At 38.9% G+C, this 13,360-nt stretch overlaps 1 protein-coding gene across 20 annotated transcripts in view; it reads right to left on the bottom strand.

Moving 5' to 3' along the window:
- Positions 1–13,360, bottom strand: part of CELF2 (CUGBP Elav-like family member 2) — a 544,814-nt gene that overhangs the window by 228,550 nt on the left and 302,904 nt on the right. The window lies entirely within an intron of this gene.

The following is a 13,360-nucleotide window of genomic DNA, read 5'->3' as shown; positions in this document are numbered from 1 at the left end:
AATAGATGCTGTCCTGGGAACTCCAGCACTCAATCACTGCAGTGTTCCTGGGCATAACTTGCAGCTGTCAGGGAGCAGAACCTGGAGGCAGAATTACCAGTTCAGGCAGCAACTGTGTAAAGTAGTGGCTCTTGCTGTCCTTATTGTCACCTGACTGCAATATGATGTTCCCCTTTCCACATAATGTTAGATGGTCACAAACAGACACCTAATAAAACTTACACTTTTTCATCTAAATCATTTTTAGAATTGATTTTTAACAATAACTGTGAAACTAGGAAGGGCAACCAAATTATTACTTCCTTCAGAATAATAAAAAACAACTAGCTTGAAAGAAGTGAATACACACTAATTTTAGTCTAGACTATTTGTGCTTCTAACAATAAATTCCTGCATTCCTGCATCTATTCTCATGGATTTACAGGCATTCAGGACCATCCTTTATTTATCTATTTATTAGCATTGATGTGATCATTCAACACCTCTGTGCACACTCCTGAATGCAGTAACTAATAGAACTGTGCCTTTCTATTCAAAGGCATTTGTCTCCCTGGTATTGGAGAGAAACTCCACTTTCAGAGAACATTCAAATGTCCCTTTATTGGAGGGAAAATGCTACTCAGAACTAAAGTCCATAAGAGAAAAATTAAGTGTTATGAACACTTATGAACACCCAAAAATGGGTGTTATGAACATAGGTGATTGATACACTGTGATTTCATTAATTTCTACTCCAAAAAACAAACATACTTCAGAAGATCAGGATTATCTGTCTCCACCTGGAAACTTTTATTTAAGTTTCCAATGCTTGTTTTACACAGAAAATCAATGAGTAATAAAGATGGTAACACTGATGTAGGGAAGAGATGTTTTATCGAGATATGCAGTTTGAGCAGCAGCAAAAAAACTCCTCAGTGTCCAGGAGAACATCATGAAAACAGCATTTTCAGTATTGCTGTTTTTCCTCCTGAAAAACATGGCTGCTCCACAGCATGGTGTGGTAGGATGTTTCAACACCCATGTTATGATCTGTCTAATAAATCTTCTAATGTTGCCAGTTGTGAATTAAATCTCAAACCCATTAAAATATTGTAAATAAGCAAACAAAGTAATTACACCAACTTTATTTATACTGATCTGAATTACAAATTTTAGTTTGACTAGTTTCAATGGCAAGCTAGTAGAAATAACAGCACCAGCTTGATTATCAAAAGGCCTTAATTTTCAGTGAAAATGCTCTACTGCAGGCTAACAGTGCTGGTTTCCTGTATCTGAAAGCTACAGTACTGGGCCTTATAGTTTGATTTTTAGAAGCCTTATAATGAGGGTGGAGAGGATATACATTCCATTCTTCAGCTGCATTTTTGTTCCACAAAGACTGCAATTTTCAGTCTCTTGAAAATGTAATTATAGATAATGTTTGCATCAGTGGCAAGAACACAATGAGCACATGGGGCATGAAAACTCCACTCAAATCCCATCCTCTTAGGTTATGAAGCTTGTCTTCTGCCAAGAGTGGAGGCATTTCAACAAGCTAATGTTCAGTATGAAAAGGAGTGTGGTTTATACTAACCCCTACATACATTCTGATTATACTTTTCCCATTATTCTACTCTTTACATGGGAAACCTAAATAAACCAGAACAAAGATTAATTTGAGCTACTTTGAGAATTTAAGATCTGTAAAAAAAATTTGAAATACAGCAGTCAAAAATGTAGAGGTGTACACCTCAGTACACCTTGTTCAAATGACCATGCCTTTTGCAGTTCCAAAAGTAAATCTAGATCAGAACAAAAAGATAGGAAATGAAAAGGTATCAAGGTTGCATGAGGGGAAGTCACTTGTAGCCAAACCAACAAGCTTCAGTTTAGAAAAGGGACTGAAGGCTGCTTCAAAGCTAACATGATCAAGAATTTCAGAAAGAGAAATCAAGCATTTTATTTGTTCAAAAGACCCAGAAGAGTAAATTATTTTAGGGTAAAATGAAATATATGCATCTGATATTAAAAAAAAAAAAAATCTGCATCAGAGTTCTGCTTCATGTAAGTTAATTATATCATAAGGAAAAGTGATTTGTGCTTCTCTATTCAGCATTCCTCAGCAGTAAACCAGAATCAGTCCGAGACACAAGTGATCTTGATGCTACTGTTGTGCTACTTTCAACATATCCATCCCTTGGAGTGCCTTGAGCTCCTTGACTAAGAAAACAAACCTGCTTTCTAAACAAGCTTTTACACACAGGAAGAAGAACCTACACAGTGTCCCCAAGTCCCAGAGGTGAGAGGACAGGCAGACCCAGAACTTAATGCCACAGAATATTCCAACAAGCACAAGGGATGAGAGCAGAGGGCATTCAGCCAGCAGAGAACCTCTTTTCTCTAAAGCCCACAATTTAACTGCAAGCGTTTTGATGCCATTAAACTTAACATTGTAACAGATAAAGATGACTTTTTAAAAAATAATTAAGAAAAATAAAAATAGGAGGAAAAATTAACACCTTTAAAGCCCTGAAGGCAAGTCAGGATAACCCCACAAGGGGTTATCAGCCATAACTTTCTTGTCCTTTCCTGTTCATTTCATAGAGCACTGTGATTCGTAGTGCTAGGAGCCAGCACTTGCACTAATTGGGAGTCCTAGCATTCAGCTACCAAAATACTTGTCTTCCAGCAACCCCGGGGAGAAGCACACAGTTGTGTTTCATAAGCAAAGAGGAGAATCAGACTTAAGCTCTTGTCACACTGAATATGTCCAATCAACATAAATTCTTTGTCTTTATTTGTTCGCGGTGCGTTTGGATCACAGATACAGAGTGCTTTGAAATCAAAGGGAGCCTGCCCATCGACTCAAAGAGCTTTGGATTCAGTCCTTAATTTATTTATAACAACCAGTCTTTCTGGAACCTGAATATTGGAGCTGATTCTAAACCACTCATTTTCATTGAGTTTTACCACCAGTTTCATTGTATAAAAACTCAAGTGCTTAGAGAAAAGGGTGCAATCTACTGAGGCCGTTGTGTCTTCCTGCAGCATCACCTACCTTGGTGCTGTATATATTTACTGTAAAGGGGAATGCTGTTAATGGTGAAAGTCTCACCTAAAAAAGCAACTGCTCACACACAAGGTCTGTCAAAGCCATAATAATCTGGGAGGATTGCTTAACATTTAAGTCATACTGAAGTCTAACCAGGTCTTTCAGTGCCCAATATTCCTGGCTGAAACTCCCCAGCTTGTCACATGGAATTAACAGATGCCCTTGAGAAAGGCATGTTGTGTAGATCCACAGTGATTTGCATTGGGTAAGTAGGGCAACTTGTGGTTGTGGGAAAAAAGACAACAACATGATAGCATCATATTTGGTTTACAACTTGTAGACAAGATTGTTTAAAAAGCAGAGCTGAGAGAACCTACTAAGACATCCACTACAAAAATGCAAGAAAAAATATTTTGTCAAGCAATGGATGCTCAGAAGACCTAGAAAATCACACTCAGGGCTGATAATTCCAGTCTGCTGGGTCAAGGAACACACACCAGAAAGCCTTGTCATGCTTTCAGGGACTTTGGAAATTTGAATCACTATCTGCATGGTAAGAATATTAAATCATTAAGCACTTCAGATCTAAATTCTAGGCGGTTCTCTCCCAAGTTCAAGAGATACTTATCAAGAAGGAAGAAAACAAAGTAAATGTTGTGCAGGTATTTGTAGGAACATCATCTTCCAGAGAAGCAGGGAAGGAATTACAGTGGTGTTTTTGTGGATATGGAAAGAATGGTGGTAAGGTAGAGAAAAGCAGGATGGTTCTTAATTCACAAGGCAGAAAAGAGCAGGAAAGGCTTCCTGCTTGAAACATGGATGGATCAGAGCAGGCTGAAGGCTTCCAGCATTTTAAACAAACATAAGCAGGGCAAATTGCATTTTTCAGGGGCAGAGAAAAATATGGCATGAAGTGGTAAGGGACTGGAAAAACAGTTTAGTTATGTTGATGGATCTTTAAAGTACTATAGGCTAAGCTTCTTCATGATAAAAAAAAAATCCAGCTACATCTATGAGGGTTTCCATTATTTACAGCATATTATAGAGTTGAATAAAAAGGCTTTGTTTACTGTTCTTGGCAATGTGATTATTTGCTGTTAAATATTTACACTTTTTTTTTTTTTTCCCCAAGAGTTTTGGGAAAGAAGAGGGAAGTTGATTTACTTTTAAGTTTCCATGAAGCCTTCCAGGTTCATGTCTAGAAATTATCAGCAGCATTTTTGCATTTTCTGGGATCTGGGGCTTTGCTGAGCTTAGAAATAAAACCTTCATTCCTGTTAACACAAATGATGCTCCACTTTTAAAATATGATATTAATTTTAAATTATTATTTTCCCTGCTAAGTAATCCTGAATTTGCATCATATATGAAAGCCTTGCCTAAATACATACCTTTTTCTGCTCCACAATATTAATTTTACCCAGAGGCCTGGCATTTCTTAACTCCGAATTCACTCTGTATGTGTGGCTCCAAACCAAACAGGAAAATCAAAGGCCCGAGTGGCTGAAGTCAGCTGCAGTCCTTTCCCCACTTGAAAAGAAATGGAGAGCCAAGGGGTGCTCAGAGACCTTCAAATCCTCTGAAGGCCAGCAAAGTGAAGTCAAAGCATCCCCTGATGCAGAGGTGAGGACAGGAAGAGCAAAGAGGCACGGAATCAGCCAAACAGTCTCCAGCTCCTGCAGAGACTCCAGGTAGCAATATGGGCATCTGAGCAAGCTGAAAATTGCTCCTTTCTGAATCTGAGTGTATCTCTTGCTACAATTGACCTGCTGTTCATCAGCACAGACCAACAGGCAGCAACGAGGCTGCTGCAGGACCTCTTCCCAAATCCGATAATCTGTGCATGTGGGGGAAGAAGTGACCTGAAGGAGCCTGTAGCAATACTTTGAAAACACAGAGATCAGCCAGTGTTATTGAAGACTCTTTGGGCCACATTAAGCCTTGTAAGCAATATTTCTTGCTGGAAAACAGGTCTCATTCCTCTGAGAAACCTCTGGTTTCAAAGGAAGGGTTTGCATTGAAGAGTTGCTGCTGTCTTATTTTCCAATGACAATGAGAAATAACTCTTTGTCAACATCTATGGGGCCACATTGAACCAGTCACTGCAGGAAGAAAAAAAGGCTCAAAAATACCCAGAATCAGACCCTAAATCATTATGTTGTACAATACATAGTACAGCATATACAAAGCTTCATTCCAGTGAAATACCCTAGGAACAGCAAAGACATGGGAATAGTAAGAAGAAGATACTAGAATCCTGAGCCTTTACTGTTCTACACAGCCTTGTCTTGAAGATAAATAAATGTGGTCTACCAAGTGAGATACTACGCTGCACTTAGGGGACAATGAAATCAGACAAACCCAATTGTTTTAAAAATCTGTAATATAGTGCCGGACTTTCTTCAACTATATCCGAGCACAGTTATGAAGCTGCTGCATTTACTCTCTTCTCCACAGACAACAAACCAACTTAAAAGGGGAAGTTGTACTCTATCTTCTGCAGCCAAACAATAAAGATATCTGTGAAAGCTGAGAGCCCTCAGGCATTGAGATGAATCCTTCTCTCTGGCAAAGGGAAAAAGATTTGACAAGAGGAGTAGAACCCCCCTGTCCCTACCTGAGATGTGTGAACATGCCTCAAAAGAATACCTGCCCAACTCAAACTGACTTATCTTCCACTTCATCATCAAGACAGGCACTCTGCTAGCAAGGTAGAACAGCATCTGAAAAGTTATTTGCCTCATGTTTCCATGCTGAAGTTCACTCTGAGGCGAGCAATGAGAAAAAGGCTGCAAAAACCACGTACACGACTGCAATTGATGGCTCAGAGCTGGGCAGGCTGGCACGGCATGCAAAGCCCAGCATTATGCATTCCTCATTCAAGCCAAGCTCCTGGAAGCCCAGCGGAAGTTTGGCTTGAACGGGGACTACAGGCTACAGCTGGTAATAAAACATCAGATAATAGTGCTTTACGTGTCCAGAGAGGTTCTCTTTTTCTAAGAATTGCTTCACTTGTCATTGATTTTTCCACATCCTGCAAAATTAAATGCTAATTTTATTCCTTCCTCTTCCCCCTGATCCCCTCCCGCTCAATACTGATCTCCAGGAGGAGCTGGCAACACTGAACCTGCCAGAAAAAGCCAGTGCTCACCTGGCAATCCTAAAAATTCAGTGCTTCGAGGAAGAAGTTGAATGATGAGGGTCAGATTAGGACAAGGGGAATGACTTCTGCATTTTTTTCCTGGAGAGATCATCTAGATAATCTGTGGTTATTCCTTAATTCAGCATTTCTGGTTTTGTGGTCAAATCTCTGAATATCTTCTCAATCAAGATATTTTCTGGAATCAATTTTAAAGACTAAATGCATATCTAAAGTAATAGTCACTGGGATTTCCTGAACTCTATTTTTCTATTCTTTTTTTTTTCCTTGTTTGTTTGCTTGGTTTTTGTTTTGGACAGCAGGGGTTTAATGTAGTTTGGATAGGGCCATTAGAATATGAGAAACTGGTTTCTAAGCATTAAGATCTTGGAAAAAGAAATTAGATTGAATTAAGAAAAAAATTGAAAGTTCATTTACTGACTAATGAAATTATCAGCTTTTCTATATGTTAATAGAGAGACACTTCAGATAAAATGAAAGAGTATTTCTATTTCCCTGGAAGACACAACAAGGGGATCAAGTCTACTAAAGCTCATGGTGAAATCAAGAAAAACCACAGCCATGTAACTTGCAATTTCTAGAGCATCTTGTATGAGAGCAAGGTGTGGAACGGGGTTTTCTCTAAGCAATAGCCACCAGGCATGGAGTATGTTTGACAACAGTTCAAACTCCTAATGCTTGTTCTACATTCCATCTGTGTTGAAATACATTAAAAAAAAATATAAAAGCATTTATTGATAAAGGGCAGAACCAGATGTCTCTCTCACTAGCACTGAATTGCACTGACAGAGCTCTGACAGAGCCAAGCAATTGAATGAGCCAGGAAAAAAAAAAAAAAAAGAGAGAAGGGAGGGAATAGATCACTTGATTTTGTAGATTTTCAAATGCAGTTATCCTCTTCCAGAAGCTAATAATTTTCAACTACTGGGCCTGTTTCAGGCAAATGAAGTGCACTTATCTCACACTAGGCCAGAACCCATCACTGGACCAAGTGCCCCTGGAGTCAACAACACAAGTGATGGGTCAAGCAAGCTGTGGATGTTTGGGTTTTTTTTTTTTTTTTTTTTTTTTTTCATTTCTGAGCAATTCAGTGGTGCAAAGCTTTTGAGGAGCAAGAAATGGGAAGAGCACTTACATATTAAGCAAGAAGACATTGTCACGCCTTTAAAATAAGAGGATGATGGATTTTCATTATTTTTCAGGGTTATGAAACAAAAAATATCTCTTGTCTGCTGTGACTTTCAATCAGACTTGAGCTGCTTCAAAGCATATAGGAGATAGAAAGGGAGTACAAGGGAAAGCACAGTACAACCTAGGATTGAAAGGGTCGCAGTTCTGTCACGGAGATACCCAGCTACACACACCAGCTAAAGGGTGCTTGTGTCTGGATATTCCTCTCAAAATCCCACTGCTGTCCAGGACCGAGTCCATTTAAGTGGAAAGACACTGAAAAACTTGTAAATTAATATTACAATTAATTACTACCTATGACTGCTGGAACAGTGTTAGGCGTTTCTGCCAGGACTACATTTTCCTTGTCACGCTAACCCACATGGACAAAGAAAACAGCAACAACAATAATAATAATGAAAAAAAATCAGTAGATCACTAACACCATTTTCCTGAAAGAGCAATAGCTACATCTCTGGAATAACCATGGCTGTAAACTCTAAAACCCCAGGGTAAGGTCTACACAATAATTTAAGAAAAGAACAGGGATGTGAAAATCATCAAGCAAAATTCTCAGGTTGCTGTTGCCGTTTCCCTGGCAAACCTGAAGTGGCTCACTGTGCATAGGCTGAGGGGAAATCAAGGACATAAATTCCCTGCATGCTTCTCTGCAGGGGATGAGTCCATCCCTGATGCAGTGAGGAGCAGGGCACAGCTGGGCATGGTGTCTCCTTCCAGGGTAACCTGGACACAGCTCTCTGCTTCCAGACTAAGCTGAGCAGAAGTGGCCAGGAGCACATCCCTTCCAGCCCCACCACAGGCATGGACTAAGTCTCCCCACAGTACCAAGCCCCAGGTCCTGCCTTCAGCTGTGACAACATGCTGCCCCTGATAGTAAGTGATGCATAAAGTCAAAAAATACGGCCCAGGAGGCCAGTGCAGGATCTTTCTCACAGCTCTTACACCAATGTTTATTTCAGAGCATCGCTTTTGAACTTGACTTTAAGTATTGCCACCATTTGGCAGGCAAGGAAGAAACCATCCCAGAGCAGATAACACACACTCAAGATACTCAGCCTTCTTCAGCTCAGTTGTAAGAGGCAAGAGAACGCAGCTGTTCTCATCCATAGAAACTATTTTTTTATATTTGTGTAAATCAAGAGGAAAAAAAAAAAAAAAATCACCAAACAGGCACTATTGGTACAGTAGGCAACTCCTTTGTGAATTGGCTCATTTAGGCATTCATTTAAATACAGTAATTAAGATTTAACACAAAACAGAAGCTGCTTTCAGATGTCATTTTGAAGGCCAGATGATCTCCTCTTTATTAATATTATAATTTTAAACTATTGTCAACTGAATTTTCAAGAATCAAGCTGTGAGCAAAGAGAATACACCACTGAAGTGTGTCCTATTTACGTAACCCAGCCTCAATGAAAATGAGAGATTGATTATAAATCTGTGACACAGAGGATGGAGAACTGCACCACTAAATTTCAGGGTGGTTTATCTGGATGTTAGGAGGGAATTGATACCTCCAGCATCTGCCATTCACCTTTTCGATTTAACACCATATGGAAGAACACAACAGCGTTTAAGGCAACATATTTCTTAAAACCTTTATGAGAAAGCCAGCAGCTTACTGCAAATGAAAAATGAAATCCTGAAGGGAACACAAGCCCTTTTCCTCCTTTCCACAGCCACGGAGAATGCAGGAACACGTTGGAAACCAATTAAAGTATGATGATTCTAAAGGGGAATAATTATTTCACAATTACTTGAGAACATTACATTTATTGCTCCAATTAGTTTTTATTTTCCAAATAGGCATTCTTGTTCCTGCATTTTTCTTGTACCTATGAAGGTTTTTCTTGTTCTCCCACTTCTTTGCTAAGGAAAGCTCAGCCTTGTTTTCTATGTATATTCCCTATTTTGTGACTTTAGCCTCTGGTTAACCTTGCCCTGCCACCAGTTTGTTTTAATCAAAGGAAATCATGTCAGGAGATGCAATATACTTTGCAACTATATGAACACATAAAAAATAATCCTCTATAGGAAACAGCGTGTGGAAATGAAGAAAAAAGAAAGAAAACCAAAACGTTGCCTCTCCACTTTAGAATGAAAGAAGTTTTTATTTGCTTAAACTATAAAACAATGATTTCTCTGTAGAATGTTGTCTTGCCCAAGTGTACTCTTTCTATTCCAGGTGCTTTTAAAAATGAAAAGATTTTGTACACCTTTCCCCTGTATCAGTTTGGTCAAATATTTTTATATTAATCCATGAATTAATCATGAAATTTGAACAGTCCAAATGCTCATAAGATATCAAACATCCTAAAATGCCAATGAAATATTTAGAGTTATCAAAGTTGTTGGAGCAATCATAACTGATGATTAATTTGGATGATGAATACGTGTGGGGGAGGCTTAAAACTTGTGAGATCATATCATAGGAAGTGAAAGATATATTTAAATATTGATGTGCTGAGAGTTATCGTAGGTTAACTTCTGAATGAGATTCTAGAAAAGATGATGGGGAGAAGGACACCATGAAATTGTAATTACTTAATAGACATCCAAGGATTTATTTTCCTTTCTGAAGCTCCTTGGCAACAGTCAAAAATTTTATTATTTTTTTGCTTTGTGTTTCCTCAGTAGTAGCCCAAGGAATCTGTCACAGAAGTAGCTTAAGTAAAAGTCGTAATAACTTAAAATAAAGCTATTACTGAATCAACGTTAGAACAAAGTGTCAGTATAAGGATGAGGCTGTGGTCTTAAAAATACCCATCACTTTTCTGTTAGGAAATCATTATTTGATATTCTAAATATAAAAAAGACCAGAGAGTGGAATTTTTTTTTTTTTTGACAGGATGCTGAGTTTTCCTGCAGTTAAATTTAAAAACATAAATTTGTTATCTCCAGTTTTCTGCTAAAACAAAAGTCCCATATTGCAGGTTTACTGCAGAAAATGAAGTTCTGGATTTTAAAATGCAGATATGTCCTCTGAATGATGACATTTCTTATTTACTAAATAGCAAGTACAATCAAAAAGTATCAAAAATTGATCTTCACTGGATTTTTAATCAGCATATTGCACGTATATCTGATTTTGACTAATTTTTGATTATAAGAGAAAGAAATTCAGAAGGCTAAATATTTTTTCACATTATTGCCCTGTAACCCGTGCAGTTGCATGCACATTGTTGAAGCACAATGTATTTTATTGGCATTATATCCAGCTACCAAAAATTAAAGTAAAATTTGAGTTTGTTTCAGTAGTAACAAACACTGATATTCATTTACATTAAAGGTAATCCCAGACACTGAAATTTGGAACATGGAATGGCAAAATCTTCTGTGATATAGCAGAAATCAGCATGGGGGGTTTACAATGATGAGTATTTAATCCTCAAAGCAACCACTTCGCAATCATCCAGTTGGCATGTACATGTGAGCCAGTGAAATCAGCAAATTACATTGAACTCAGATTTTATAACCTCACTTAGTAGCCATTAACCCTCTCCTACCCTGTCCAGATACACACACACATTTCATCTATATGTTTCACCTACGTGTATCTGAGTATTTTCCTCAGAACTGCCTCTTCCCCGCAGTGCACAACAGCACTCAAACAATTCCTGATCCTTCCCAGAGCACTCACCAAGCATTTACCATGGTTAGAGCATCCAGCTTGCCATCTGTCCTCAAAAACAGAAGTTCATGCATTTTTATGCTTCATATCCTAGAGTATCTATTTTCCAATGACATGTCATTAATTAATTTTTACTAGCAAATTGCCATTCAGTCACTAACCAGGTACACTGATGCCATGCATACAGTTTAATTATACACAGTCATGCTCAATGTATCTTATGCTCTATTTTATTTCTGTTTAGCTATATAGTAACAGCAGCAAAATTTGAAAGCAAGCAACATTTCAGAGTCATTAACATTCTCACAGAGGTAAAAGCATTTTAACTTTGCAATTATCAGGCTGGCAGTAGACTTTCACACTAGGTATGCACTGAAAGTTATTCCTTGAAAAAAAATCCCTTTTTTTCTTTTGTTGAAATAATGGATGAGTCTGAAATAAAACCCTTTACAAATATTTTTAAATGTGCAAAGAAGAAGTGCAAGTGATATTGTATGCTAAACATCTGATATGCCACCGGCATATTAAAAAAAAAAAAAATCTAGTTTTGCCAATTTGTGCTGTTAAAGAGAAACGTTATACATATATTTTGCTAATTGCCTTGCTCTAAAATAGGAAATTCCTTTCTGCTAAAGACTGAAGTGAGCTACACGGAGTGGCTGGAGCAGATGGCGAGGTTAAAAGTTTTGTGCAGCGTGGTAACTCGGAGCGCGCTCTCGGATGCTCTGCGCCACCCCGGTACCGCTGCTGGCGGCTCAGCGCTCGCCTGGGGGGGCAGCTAAAGGGGAAGGTGCTCCTGTGCCCCTGACCCCTGATGCGTAATCAAACTGCATCCTCGTCAGCACTGATTAGTCCAGAGAGCTGGGGACTTGCAAATAAATATATGTCACCACTTGGCTAAGAAGGACAAGAAAAAGATGGTTTTAAACAGCGAATGACAGAGTATTAGAAAGGCAGCGTAGCAAAGCTCTCACACACAGCATTTCGTTTCAAGACTATTTTTGTTAGGAATAGAAGTTCCCTGAGTTCATGGCAATTTAGCCTCAATATTAATTTGCATGCATGACACATGATCCCTTGAAATCATACCAGCTCCACAATTAGATAGCAGCAAAGCAAGGTTTGGGTAATACAAGGAAGCACATCACATCACGACCACTGATGATACAGGAGGTAAAGTTTATTTTCCTTCAGGAGCTTACTTAACCACCCCTCCCCCCTTCAAAAAAAAAAACAAAAAAAAAAAACATGAGGAGCCAGCACCAACCCTATAAGGATGTGTGCATTTAACAACTCCATTATCAAATTTCTGTATTTCAAGATCCACTTAGGAGCTGACATTTCTCTAGACTAATTTTTGTATCTTTGGACACACATTAAGCTCTGCATCTAATGAACACTGACTGTGTTTCAAGCTGTGTTAAGATATATTATGGATGCTTCACAGAGAAAAGGAGTATGAAGAGAGCAATGCAGAAGAAAGAGTTTGATGTGGTACTCCCTCACCTCGAGGGGCAAATTGGAGATAAAGTTATATAAGCTGGAGTGACAACAGGGCATCATCAGCCACAATTAATAGTGCCTTTGAGCTTGGAGATGTTTGTTAGCAGGATCTTTTCTGACTGCCTGGAAGGACAGCAGGTAGAAAGTCTAATCAAAGCTGAGATGATGAAAACAAGGGGAAGTTTGGCTGTGGCACATCCCTACAGAGGGCTGCAGTGCAAGAGATACCAATGTTCAGCTGCACCCTAATGGGCAAACCTCTGCGACTTTTCTGCAAAACGAGGGAAATTGACAGCGCTTTTACCAAAACTGACTAATGCCAATAAAATCTGGTATTTTACAATGGGAAAAGCAAAACACAGCACAGAACTCTTTCAAATTTAAGATCACACACTGAAGACAAGAGGCAGCATTTGCACACTTTGCTGACCTTCAAAGACTGTAAAAATAGTGTAAGCCATCCGCACCAAGTGACTTCCCCCCCGACTCTTGCCCCTCTCCCACACACTCACTAAACCTCAGCTGTCTGAACAACTGGCCACTAATGAATGTGTCCATACAGATCACTGGTGCAAGGGAAAAGCATTCCAGCTCTGAGAAAGTTTGGTTATCAGTAGAAAAGGCAATAAAAGTCTGAACAGCCTTAGATGGGGCACAGTATGTAACCTGATTTGTGCAAATTGCAGGTGACACTCTCTGCTGCACATACGGGCTTATTTACACTTGTAACTTAAGTGCTGCCTCAACCAGAACAGCTTCAGTGCAGAGTCAATGCCAAAGCCTCTCGCTTCATTCTAATGTAACTCAAACCACGTTTGTCATACCGATGAAAGAAGAAAAAGAA

The sequence above is a fragment of the Taeniopygia guttata genome, chromosome 1A (genome assembly GCF_048771995.1).
Source record: "Taeniopygia guttata chromosome 1A, bTaeGut7.mat, whole genome shotgun sequence".
NCBI classification, from domain to species: Eukaryota; Metazoa; Chordata; class Aves; order Passeriformes; family Estrildidae; genus Taeniopygia; species Taeniopygia guttata.
The sequence above is the reverse complement of the archived record's forward strand: the minus strand, read 5'-3'. Positions and strand labels throughout refer to the sequence as shown.